This window comes from Typopeltis vanoorti, chromosome 18 (assembly GCF_054136105.1).
Source record: "Typopeltis vanoorti isolate ZY-2024b chromosome 18, IOZ_Tvanoo_1.0, whole genome shotgun sequence".
Lineage (NCBI taxonomy): Eukaryota > Metazoa > Arthropoda > Arachnida > Uropygi > Thelyphonidae > Typopeltis > Typopeltis vanoorti.
The window spans coordinates 89,895,015-89,909,002 of record NC_143566.1 but is presented as its reverse complement, the minus strand read 5'-3'; the positions used below and the strand labels follow the sequence as shown (position 1 = coordinate 89,909,002).

The 13,988-nt window shown below is 35.5% G+C and overlaps 1 protein-coding gene across 2 annotated transcripts in view; it reads left to right on the top strand.

Moving 5' to 3' along the window:
- The window catches only part of PDCD-5 (programmed cell death 5), a 59,567-nt gene that overhangs the window by 15,930 nt on the left and 29,649 nt on the right, over positions 1-13,988 (top strand). The window lies entirely within an intron of this gene.

Genomic DNA, 13,988 nt, shown 5'->3' with positions numbered 1-13,988 from the left:
TTAGCACATCATTTCTGTACATCTGACTGCCATATCTGGATGACGACTACAGATATCGTTTATTCAAGGAAGCCACAATAGTGTTAATAACTGTGGAAACCTCAACAGAAATCAGGGTGCAATCCTAAACAGTTCGTGGAAAAACCTGATCCTCTCTCTAAATCAATCTGAACTACAGCTAGCCAGTAATCACATTACACGTTTACAACAAACACGCGTGCGTGATAATGAATAAGAACAATAAGTCCTCTCTGTCACGCGAACGTGTAACCTTAGCTACTAGTTGGTTTACAACGTTTTTTATGTTCCTTTCAATTTGCATTTACTAGTTTTCATATTCTCCATTGCTGGAAAAACTGGTAGGCTCTAATGTAGTTTTATTTTTCGTAAATGGTCAGTAATTAATAAATAAGTTTGTATTTGAATTTTATAAATGACCAAATATGTTTAGTTTAAACAGAATATGTTTCAGACATTTGCTAAGAGGTTGCTCTTGCTCTACCATGCAGCATGATGACAGGTTTTTAGTTATAAAAGCAAAATGTAATCAATGCACCTTGCAGGTCAGCTTGCAAGTTGGCTCCATTCAAACATAGGTATGCAGATACAAACTATGGCAAGACATTACTGACAAGTAGGTCTATACTCCCTTTGGGAGTATAGACCTATACTCCTGTATTCTGCATCCCTTTATCCACAGCTCATTGTAGAGCATGTTTTCAGTGTTCTACACTGAAACAACAGTAATGGTGACTTGCTCATTGGACAAGACACCAATAGGCTAATGTACTCTTCACAGATGAATCATTTTAGTCTTTCCTCCGATTCTGGATAACACATGATCTATCGTGATAGTGGTATTGCTTACCATTGTGAGAATGTTCTTGAAAGGGATAGATATGGTCGCTTTGGGCTCATAGTGTGGGGAGGCATTATGCTTCATGGATGCACTATGCTACAAGTGCTGGAAAAATGGACTGACTAGTGAACGATATTGGAACAAAGTTCTTCAACATCATGTTCGATTGTTCCGTGGTGCCGTAGGTGAAGAATCCATTTTTATGGATGACAATGCCACACCACATCATACACGAGCAATGGATATACTTCTGGAAACTAAGGATATTAATTAAATTGAAATTGAGTGGCCAGCACGCTCCCGAGATCTCAACCCCATAGAACACGTTTGGGATACAATAGGGAGATGCATTGCTGCTTGAAATTCTCCTCCAGAAAACAAACAAGGCCTTATTCTTGCTCTGAAGGAGGAGTGGGCTAGTTTTGAACTCCTGAATCACTTTTGACAAGAGGTCAAAATGAGATAGTCAAAGTACTTCAAAACATCATCCTCTCACGGCAATGCAGTGCTCAAAGTGATATTTTATACTGTTCATAATGTGTCCAGGAGCTCAGTTGGTAATAATACCCACTGTTCCTGCAAAGCTCTCTTAACTCCCTCAAGATTTTTGTTTGTTTTTGGGAGGGGGAATTTCACAGCTGCAGCACGTCTACCTAGTGCATCCCAGATATGCTCAATAGGATTAAGGTCAGGAGACCTGGCTAGTCAGTCCATATATAAATATACAATAGTCTCCCTCTTGAAGATGTTGTTCCATGAGTTTCACTCATGAGGATATGCATTATCGTCTTGTGATAAATGTTTCCCTTATAGCACCTACGTGCTGATGAAAATTGGGATATCTGTAAGTTGCGGTATTCATGGTTCTGCTAGGAAGCACATACAAGTCAGTGTGTCTATCCAATGAGATGCCTTCCCAAACCATCACACTATCTCCACCATAATTATCCCTCTCACAGAAGGATGATATTGTTGTCTGTGGTGCTTTTCAGATCAGAGCATGCTCAGTATCACTTTGTAGAGCAAATTGGGGCTCATCTGTAAACAGTATCAACTGCCATTGTCTTGGGTCCAGTTAATATAGAGCCTGGTCCGTTTTAAATGTTCTCTCTTGTAGTGTGTAGATAGGGCATACAGACCATCTTCTAATCTAATCCTCATGCCTTTGCTAACCACACTCTTACCCAGCTTCCAGGGATGACCTCTTGTTCTGCCTCTACCAAGTACTGAAACGTTTCCCCTGCATCAATCCTACAAAATTCTTTAAGTAGCTTAAATATTTTCTATCAGAGCACTCCCCTCCCTCCCACCTTTTTTTTTTTTTTTTTTGCCTGTCAGCCAACTTTTGCAATTCACAAACTCTTGATCTATCCTCATAGGAAACATTCCACAGACCACTCGCCATCTTAGTCGCTTGCCTCTGGATCCTCTCCGCTACTTCCTCATCCGTAAGAAAGCAAGGTGACCAGATCTGAGCACAGTAATCCAGATATGGTTGTGTAAAGGCTTAAAAATAAATTTAAAAAAAAAAAAGCAGAACGATAACTCCCTTATCTCTGCTTGATAGTGTGTTCTTCAATAGCTAAGTAATCTTATGGGCTACTTTAGCAACCTTAGTAATATGTCCTCTAAACTTTAACTCTCTGTCTACTACTACTACAAATTCCTGGCTTCATCAGTTTTCTGGAGTACATTTCCCTCAATGTGGTACACAGCTTGCAATCTTTGCATCCCAAAATGCATAATCTCGCACATTTTCACGTTAAATTGACATGTATTATGTTTTGCCCATACTGTCAACCTATTGAAATCATCCTGCAAGCTCTCTACATCACCTTGATTAAGTATTATCCTACCTAACTTTGCATCATCAGCAAACAACTGAATATCTCCCTTCAAATTATTTCCTATATCATTTACAGTATATACATATTAAATAACAGTGGTCCATGCACAGAGCTCTTCATTACACCACTAGTCACTTGCTTTCTTCTGGATTCTGCTCCTCCATGTGCAACTCTTTGGTATCTGTCCATGCTACCATTTTATCCATATTATCAGTTTCATATTCATCCCCATTTGTTTCCATCTGCATAACAGTGAAATGCCTTTGCAAAATCCATCAGTATCATCATGTAGCCTTTCCTTTATCCAGCTCTGCTGCCACTCTATTATAAAATGTTAGTAGATTACCAAGGCATTACTGACTCTTCACAGAGCCATGCTGTTCCTCATAGAGTATATTCTTATCCAGTCATTCCTGAATTCTCTTTTTGATCAACTTTTCCAGTACTTTTACCTCCACTCCTGAGATACCGAGTGGTCTATAAATTGCTGTCATAGACTTAGATCTTCCTTTATGCAAAGGAATTATTTTGCCCTCCTTACGGTCTCTTGCGACTTTGCCAGAGATGAGACTTAAACAGCCTAGTTGAAGACATTGCCTCTTTCCCTGCATATTCTCTTAAAACTCAAGCCAATATCCTATCCAGCCCCATAGATGTGTTTGCATTCAGATTCTGCAATAGAACAAGTATCTCCATTTCATCAACCTCTGTTCTCACATCAGTCCCTGTTACCTCTGCTATAATAGTATCTTCACTTGGATGGTATAGCTTGCAAAACTGTCACTCATAGGCAACAATTTCATTTGCCTCTGTTGCCTCTCTACCATTTGCACTCATTAAAGTTATCCTTTTATAATCATTCTTCCTCTTACTTGCCACATGACGAAAAAAACTCTTTGGGACTACCTTTCATCTGCTCAGTTAATTTCTTATATAATCTGATTTTATCCCCTTACCCTACTGGTTGCCTTTCTTGCCTGCTCCTTGTACTGTTTGAGTTAACTGATCACCTTTCTCCTTATATACCCTCAAAAATCTTTTTTTTTTTCCCCCAGCTCTTGCTTAATGATATGACTCATCCATCTAACTTCTACCTGAATTTGGGTATACAGTGTGATATTGCTTCCGTGAGATACCCCTTAACTATCTCCCATGCACTGTAAACGTCTTTCTCTTGCAGATCTTTATGCCATGATACTCTTTCAAGCTACCTTCTAAGTGTATCATGATCATTTGCCTTGTAGTTGCCATATATACCTTTTCTTAACTGGAATTTCCACATGTTTTGCTACCTCCCAAGTCAAGACCACATGATCACTTTCCTCCAATTGTCTCCAATTGGAGGAAAGTGATCCCCCCACCTTTACATCCTGAATTGACGACCCCATTTGATATTTAACCGTGTGGAAAGGCTTGTGTGTTTGTCGCACATGTTGATTGGAATTTAACGGTATAGATGCGAACACAGATTGATAAGAAAATAACTATTTATTAACTTAAATGCTAATACTTCGCTGGTATTATATCCAGCATCTTCAGAGCATACAAACAAAGTTTATTACAGCAGCGAGACAACCGCAGTCTGGTGTAACAGTGGGACTAGTATGAGTAATTGTAGCGTGCAACACAAAGACTAAAGTCCTAATTAGGTGCCATCTAAGTTTAAAAAAAAAATAAATAACAAAATAATAATTTGGTCTTAGGATGATTGTCTCCCAAATCTTTGGTAGATTTATACAGTATAAATGTATAAATCTACAAAAGATTTGGGAGACAGTCATCCTAAGACCAAATAAATTTTTTTTTTAAACTTAGATGGCACCTAATTAGGACTTTAGTCTTTGTGTCACACGCTACAATTACTCATGCTAGTTCCACTGTTACACCAGATTGCAGTTGTCTTGCTGCTGTAACAAACTTTGTTTGCATGCTCTGAAGATGCTGGATATAATACCAGCGAAATATTAGCATTTAAGTTAATAAATAGTTATTTTCTTATCAATCTGTGTTCGCATCTATACCGTTAAAATCCAATCAACCCATTCGATATTGTTACCTGAGAGACTAGATTCTGCATTTTTTGTTCATTCACAAACTATTCGCTTCATGGGTGCCTTCACATATATTCATCTGCATATGCCTTAATTTCTTTAGTTTTTGTGACTTTGTGCTTCCACACTCTCAGTGAACAAAGCTCTCTAGACACCTAACTCCAAATCTGTTTAAGTGCAGCCATAGGTCCACAAACTCTATCATTCCTTATGTATACCTGCATATTGATTCATTAGGTATCATCACTCTTCTTTTTCACTTCTTCCAATAGCTCTTCTATGTCCTGTTTCATACAGTACTTCTCACCTCTTATGTCATTGGTTCCAGCCAAAACAGTTAAATTCTTTCACTTTCCCTTTTTGTGTTCTAACAGCATTATTAATATTATTAATTTTCACACAGGGAAACAAGATTTTGTGATGTATTCCCCTTATCATAGAATCGCCATAAAAAATCATCTGCTTATGCTCTTTCTCTTGTTTATTCTTACAATTTTCTTTTTGGCTTTGGACCTCTTGCTTTTTTCTATACTCAGTTTAACTGATCTCTTGCCATTTCTACAGTCCTTCAATCTTGTGCTTTTGTCCTGTGAAGGACTGCACATGCACCCTGTTTCTTTATTCAGGTCTTCTACATTTTCCTGAATTTCTGCCACCTTACTTTCAGTATTATCACTGATATTTCTGGTCTTCTACTCTCTACTATACTATCACATAGTTTGTTCTCTGTATTCACTCTGAAAACATTTATTATACACCTGCTCAACAGGTTAGCTCTCCTTCCACAAATCTTTCAATTTTTGTGATAAGTACATGTCACAAATCGTGTACTGGACAAAAATCACTCAAATTTAGCTTGCCCAATAAAGATGTCTTGGCTGCCATTGTTCTGCTACACATAGGTGCCATACCAACAATATATACACATTTTATTACAACTAAATAACTCGGTCTATTTCACACACTTGCAAAACAAATAAATACAATAAATTAACTAAGTATTATCAACAAAAATTTCAAAAAATGAATTGTCAATGTTCACCAAACATCCAATCTTTTATGACATGGCTCATTTTTGTATGTTGTTGGTGCCAGTTGTTTGTATATGGTAACCAGACTCAATATCACTTTTTACAGAGTATACCAGACTTTTGTATGTTTTTATGATTTTTATGATTTTATCATGTTATCATGATTTTTCTATTTGTTCCTTAATTTATGGAAACCAGTGTAGATTTAAAGAATATAGCATTATTAGCAGCTTACAGCAGAGAGCTGAGATTAACATCCGGTTTTTGTAGTTTTGATAGGTCTGATCACTTTCTGTCATAATGTGATCCATATAGGTGATGAATAAGTTCATATCTGTTTGTCTTGCACTTAATTTTTCTTCATATCATTTTCCTCTATCTTCTTCAATTCTGATTGCTGACTTACAACTCAAATATAGTTTGTGTATTGCTCATTATAATGTCCTTTTTGCACCAGGTAATAATTGTGGAGTTCTGAACAGCTTTGCTTCTTCTAAATATAACATATGTATTGAAAGATTACTTAAATGATACAAATGACAGCATGGTGGTGGAAGAAATTCAACAGGAATGCAATCAAGAATATACATCAATACTTGAATTAGAAAAAATCATCAAATACCTGAAATATGGAAACGCTGTTGGGGTAGATGATATTCAACCAGAAATGTTCAAATGTGGAGGTATTTTTCTGAATTATGCAGTGGGTACACTGCATAATTCAGAAAAAAGGCCTTGTCCAAGGATTGAATTTTGGATTTTTGGAGTGTAGCTCTCATCATACCCATCTAGAAAAAGAGAAATAAAAGTGAATGTGAGAATTAGAGGAATTTCTCTGCCAAGTGTTCCAGGTAAGATTTATGCAAGTATACTTGAGAAAAAGTTAAGAAAAATTGTGGAAGGAAAACATGGAGAACAAGCTTGGTTGAAACCAAATAGAAGTGGTCAGGATCAGATTTTCACTTTAAGACAAATAACAGAAATTATGAGAATATAACAAAAATTTGTATTTAAGTTTTGTACATTTGGAAAAGGCATATGACAAGTTTCCAAAAGAGAGAGGTGTTCAAAATGCTACAGTTATATGGTGTAAATGGGACATTATATCAGGCACAATATTTGAGTTGTAAGTCAGCAGATAGAATTTAAAGGAGTGACAGGAAGATAGTTTGTTAATCAGATGTGAGAAAAGGGTGCACATTATATTCACTGTTATTCATCATTGATATAGATCATGTTATGAAGGAAAGTGGTTGTTAAACTTGATATAATAATTGGAGATGTTAATCTCAGCCTGTTATGAAGATGATGTTATACTCCTAAATATATATAGTAAAATTTTGCAGGATTCCTTGACTAAATTGAATAATTTTTGCAATATGTTTGCCATGAAAATCAGCAATAAAAACACAATTACAGTAAAAATGATTAGAATCGTTGAAAACATCAGCTGCATCTTAAATGGAGAACCTGTAGAACAAGTAAAACCTTTCAGTTATTTAGGCACAATTTTTAGTGAAGATGACAAAAGAATTAGCAAAGATATTAGGGAGTCAACTGAATAAATTTATATGAAATAAGAGATTTAAAAAAAAAATTTTTTTTATATCTGATTCATACACGAAAGATCACATGATGTATAGCACATTAGTGCCGTGTGTGGACAAGAGGAATAGAAGAAAGGAGGAATCTGTTCACATTTTCTTAAATAGCTGAGGATTGTAATCTTCAGGGAAGACAGAGTGGGGGAGACTGTTCCAAAGAACAGAAGTAGATAGAATGAAAGAGGAGGCAGTGAAGTTGGTTTGGTGAGTTTCAAGATGGACTGTAAAAGGGTGCTGGTTAACAGTGGCTCTTATTTTAATGACTATGGAGGAGAACAGGCACAAGGTAGAAACTGAACTTTTGTGAGAGTGGGATCATTAATTAGCTGGATTGCCCTCTTAGAATCGAGCACTCTTAGAGAAGATTTTGATGCACTTCTCCAAATATGGGAACAATATTCCATGACTGGACAGATTTGGGCTTTGTATAGAGTTAGCAGCTGTGAGAGGTGTGAAGTAGTGTTTTGTGTGGAAAAAGTACACCAGGTTTTTTTTTTGTGGCTGCAGAACCTATAGTTGAAATGTGGTTGTGCCAGGAAAGATCTAAGGGGTAGGGCAGACCAAGAAGAGAAATCTAATCGTACTTGGATATTTCAGTATTAGTGAGGGTAAGGGAGAGGCATGCGAGCTCTTTCTTGTGAGAGATTGGACAGGACTGAGTTTTGGTGGCATTGAAATTTACAAGGTTGTCCTTTCTGCATTGAGATATAGCTAGGAGAGCTCAGTTCAGGTCACCTGGTCATGTTAGATCTTGATGATTCTAATACTTGAGCACTACAAGGTTTGTCGAATGAAAAGGAGGAATGGAGTGTACTGTCATCAAAAAAGTTTTGGATAGGATTGAAAGTTTGTGAGAGCTGGTCATTTATATACAAGAGCAGAATTAGCCCAAACACTAAACTATCGGGTTCTGCGGGTTCCTCTAAAGGATTCTGCCTAGTCTCTGAAGAGAACCAACCAGTTCAAAACAACTGTCAGACCAGTGAGACCTTAAAAAAATGCATAATAAAAGTTTCTTAACATGCTGGCACTTGTGCAGCAGTTGTGTTAAGTAGTGCAAGCTAAGGCAACTCCTATCCTGAGGATTGTATTCTCATAAGCCCTCAGGTGAAATTTTACAAAACTTTGATAAGTGCTACAAACATTCAGGTTTGAAATAATTTTGGATCTTTAATATCCACTCTTCCTATGTAATTTTGCATCGCCGAAATGAAGCCATATGGTTCTTTCTTTAGTAATTACTTTTATGTACCGACTGAAAGTTCACTTACAAAAATGCATTTCTCTGACATTTGATTTCTTTAGCACTGAATAAGAGTTTTTGCTCTCTAAAGGGTTCTGCCTGGTCTCAGAAGAGAACCATCCAGTTCGAAACAGCTGTCAGGTTACGCCAGTGAAACCTTAAAAAATGGACTAATAAACAATGAACATATGGGTGCTTTTGCAGCAGTCATGGTCCTTTAAGTAGTGATGCCAAGGATTCTATTCTTGAACATGTTATTAACATCTGGAAATGTGTTAGCAGAACTAACTCAGGTAGTGTGTTTACCTAAACAGAATGGGAGGGGAAAGGTTAGCAAAACAAGTACTTTTTTGCCAGAATGGTATTATAAAGATGGAAGAAGAACAAAGTCTGGGTGGATTAGTACAGTCAGATGCACCTTAGAAGACAGAAATATCTTATTTTGGAGTATTGACAGATAACAGATCAATTTGGAGAAAAATTATTGATAGGAGGTAAGTAATGATTAACTTTTCCATCTAGTATTATTGCAATATCCTCTACATCCCCTTGAAGGATACATATGAGGAATTTGATGATTATACATCAATAAGACCTCGTCATATGCCTTTTCCAGATCTATAAAACTTTTATGTACTGTTATATAATCATAAAATATTGTTATATTTTTATGATTTTTGTTTGGTCTGAACCTATCTTATTCTTCCTCCAAGTTTCCCTTCCACCATTTTTCTTAACCTCTTCCCAAGTATACTTGCATAAATATTACCTAGAACACTTACTAGGGATATTCTTCTGTATTTGTCAGTCTTATTTCCTTTTATTATAGATGGATTCTATTAGAGCTGTACTCCAATCATCTGAATGATGCAGTACCTCTATATTTAAACATTTCTAGTTGATTATCATCTCCTCCAGCAGCTTTGTTTCATTTTGTTTTCGATTTATGACTGAAGCAACTAAGGGTATGTGGTCATTGTATTATGTCTATAAATTGTTGTGTATTCTCCTGGAGTTTGCCTATTTTGCAGCACACCAGCTGCCTTTGTTTAAGAACTAATCATGAACCCAGATCTGCCTCTATCTATCATTACTTGGCCTTCAAGCATTCTTGGTAGTTATATAAGACAATAAGATTATTTGTTAGCTGTCCAGATTGCAAAACTAGTATTACCATTAACAATAATTATTTAGTAGCCATTTGTGGGATGTTTTTAGTTTGTAACGTCAAAAATAAATGAAACATTGAGACTGTTTCATCATGCCTATTTTATTCTTAAAGACATCATTGGTATAATGTATTGTATAGCAGAAGAAAATTTAGGATAGATAAGCAGAAGAAAAGGCACTGCTCATTTACCTCAGAAGCTTCATATTCATATTCCGTGTAATGCATAGATGTGTTTGTTCTGTTCTGAAATACATAAAACAAGAACAGAACAAACACATCTAACCAGGTAGCAAAGTAGGAATGTTACACACCAGGTCATCTCATGTTCCACCTTTTTCTGTTTATACTCTTAATGTTTAATACACCATAAGAACTAAATAAATAATATTATTTATTAAGTTGCTAATATTTTGCTGTATTTCAAACTAGCATTTTTGGAGCAGGAAAAAAACTTGTCACAGTACAAAGGCACTAACACTTGATTGTGTAAACATTCAAGATTGCTTCTACAACCTTAACATATAGAACCACCTCAAATTTATGGAGTCCTAAAAGTTTATATATATACAATTACCTATCCACTTTTGTCCAGTATAGACAGTTATACATAAAAACTTGCAAATAGTTAGTAGAATCATGTTTCCCAACACAAGCATACACATGTGCGTGCATACAACTCCTGTCTTTTGTGAAAAATTCCATTCTTTTCAAAACTATATTTCAAAAAAAAAAAAAATTCCTTTATAAAAAAAAGAAATAAACTTCATGATTTGCTTTGATATCACATATGTTTACTGATGTGCTATTTAATGAAATAGCACATCAGTAAACATATGTGATATCAGATTAAATCAGTCACCCTGATTTAATGAACAGAGTTCATTAAATCAGGGTGACTTATTAACAAATCACCCTGATTTAATGAAGTCACACTTAATCAATCATAATTCACTGTGTGCATGCTTAGTTTATGTAGAAAACAAAACATGCAATCACCTAGATGGCAATTGTTGTGATTATCCTTCTCTTTAGTGATTATCTTTCTCATTTCAACAAACAGTATCCTGAAATGTTATTTTCATTATATAAAATAATCAATTCATTGTCTGTCCTTCTTAGACACATTAGTCCCACATCTTCCAAATAGTTCATTATCCTTTTCTGTTTATATAAAACACAAGCAAATCTTGTCTGTTCATCTAAGGACAGATGAACAGACAAGATCGATCCTCTAACCATCCAAGATAGTGTATAAGATACCTTACACCTGCAACTTGGCCTACTATGAACCCAAGCACAAGATAGGAGATTTTAACAAGAAGATATGTTAGCATTTGCCTTGAACTTACAACCATTATTATGGCAACTCAGAATTTGCAGATCATGCTTTCAATACCCTAATCACACATGATGAAATGAATAAAAACTACAGTACTGCAGTTTTCTTTACTTTTATTTTAATCAGGTGTAGACAGAGGATTTGGTTGTTGCACGCCAATCAAATTGACTAAAAGTAGGTGAAAAAGATTAGAAATCTCTGGAGCAATACTACTGTACTTCACAAAACTTAGCAATAAAAATTGTTCTTTCTTTTGAACATGGTGAGTTTGAAGTAGCACTGAGGATGAATGTTTTCTACTCAATTTTTTCATAGGTTTTGAAGAGAGTACAAAATTATAGATACTTCATAATTATTATTCTTGCCTTCGTTCAAAGGTAAGTTCATCAAGCATAGGGCTGTAGCTCTCAGTTACTTAAAAAAGTGCTGGTCTCTATTCTGGTTGTTTTGTTTCTTTTTCTTTTCTGAATAAGGCATGTTAACCGGCGTGGCTAATTTAAGAAATATGTTATCTCATTCTGATCTCAGATTTTGGTCTTTAACTAACTTAAGAATTTGTCATGTGAACAGTAATTTGTATATATTTGATATCTTTAGACAGGAGAACTACATTTGGTGTGCTGTCAAGTTTTTACACTGATTTATGGACAACTTAACAGTGTCAGATCTACAAAAAATTTGAGCACAGGGGATGCAGAGACCAATTTCTGCTGCTCTATCATAAAGTTTAAAAAATTTAACTTGCATTTTAGTCAAAGAAAAAATGTGTAGAGATAATGTAAAATTTTATTTTCTATTTGGCAAGAATGCAAAGTATAAATTCAGCAAAAATATAAAAAAGTCTTTGGAATGTTACTTTGTGAGCTGCCAAATAAATTAAGAATATTATTTTATATCATAAACTTAAGAATATTTATGAAGGCTCTATCTTATTATCCATTAAAGCAAAAGCAAAACTTCTAGATGACAATGCTCACATACATCTGTTCTAGAAATTTCCAAATTGCCATTTTTTTTTTTCAGTTATTTCGAATTTAACAAACTTAAAAAAAAAAAAAAATAATAATAATAAAGGTGCATTAAGTGATAGTCACCAAACCATTTTCACATTTTAAATACGAGGGTGGTCTGTTCTGTTCGACCTAACAATGAAAAAACAAATTTATAATTTCAAAATTATTTTTATTTTTCAACGTAATCTCCCTTAAGACATACGTTTATTCCAGTGATGCTCCAGCACCATTATCCTGTCCCTGTAGTGGTTCTTAGTAAAATCTGCAAAATACCCCTCTACAGCTGCAGTCACCTCTTGATTCGAAGATAAACGCTGACCAGCGAGGATGAGTTTTAGTTTTGGGAAGAGATAGAAGTCAGAGGGAGCCAAATCTGGAGAATAGGGTGGATGTTCCAACAATTCATAGTGCAAATCCCTTAATTTTTCCATTGCCAAAACACCTTTGTGGGTAGGTGCATTGTCCTGATGAAAGATGATTTTTTTCCTTCTGCTAACCAGGTCTTTTCTCACGAATTTTTTCATCTAGTCTGGTTAAAAGATCGGAATAATAGTCCCTGGTTATTGTTTTACCCTTTTCAAGAAAATTATAAACAAAATGCCTTTAGCATCCCAAAACACCAATGCCATGACCTTATCTTCTTTGGCACTAAACAATCAGCTTCTGTCCACTGTTTAGACTGCTGTTTGGATTCTGTTGTGTACTGGTGAATCCAAGTTCTCATCTCATATCATAATAAATCAACCCACAAAATCAGTTTGTTAAAATGCTTCAAGCACTGTTCCGAGATTTTCATGTGGGTGCGTTTTTGATCTGCGTGGCACCCATCTTTCGCAAAGCTTATTCAGTTGCAATTCTTCATGCAAAATACATCCTACACGTTCTTTTGAAATGCCTATAGTCTCAGCAATTTCACACACTTTGACTCGCCGGTCATCCAATACCATATCATGCACTGGTCAATGATTTCTGGTGTTTCACTTTTTGGAGGTCCTTCATGGATCACCTTCAAGGCTGGTATGGACGTGTTTAAACTCGGCAGCCATTTCTTAATTGTCAAAAATGAAGGAGAAGAGTGGCGTAAACTTTTACGAACTTTGAATGAATTTCTTTTGGCGTTTTTTTACAAAGAATTTTATAACCCCGTGATACTCAATTTTATCCATTTCAAGGGATACAGACAACACTTTTGCTTCCGACAGCTGTATAAAAATAACTACTTGATGGAATGACTTGCAATTTCACGTGGATACTTATGACAGATGTACCAACTTAGAAAAAAAAAATCTTGCCGATAGTGTTCCATTTATGATTCAGGTCGAGTACTTTTCAGGCCACCCACGTAAATATATTTGGCATGGGTGTGCAACTAAACTGCAAAGCATGTCATAAAGTTCATTTTGTTATAATACAACACAATTATGATTATCTTTTATTTCTAGTTTCGTTCATATTTGACATTTTTTTTGTGCGTGTGTGTGGTTCCCACCCACGAAAGGTTATTATAAACCTATAGTACATTTTGTACTGTGGGTGGACTAAGGATTTTTTTTTTTTTTTTTGCCATTTTAATCAATTTTATATATTTGTTGCAAATTTTTATTTCTTTTTACTTAGTCTGCAAACCCTGCTCTAGAGAATAAACATGAAACTCTTTCAAGCCACTTCAGGCCTCCAGCAAGGTGGATAGTGGTCTTGCACTGGGCAATGAAATTCATCTCCCACATAAAGAAAATCGGAAACATTCATGGTGGGATTTGAACCCACAACCTGTTCGTTGGAGAGCAGGTATGCTAACTGCCACCCAGGCCATCATATAATATCAATTCT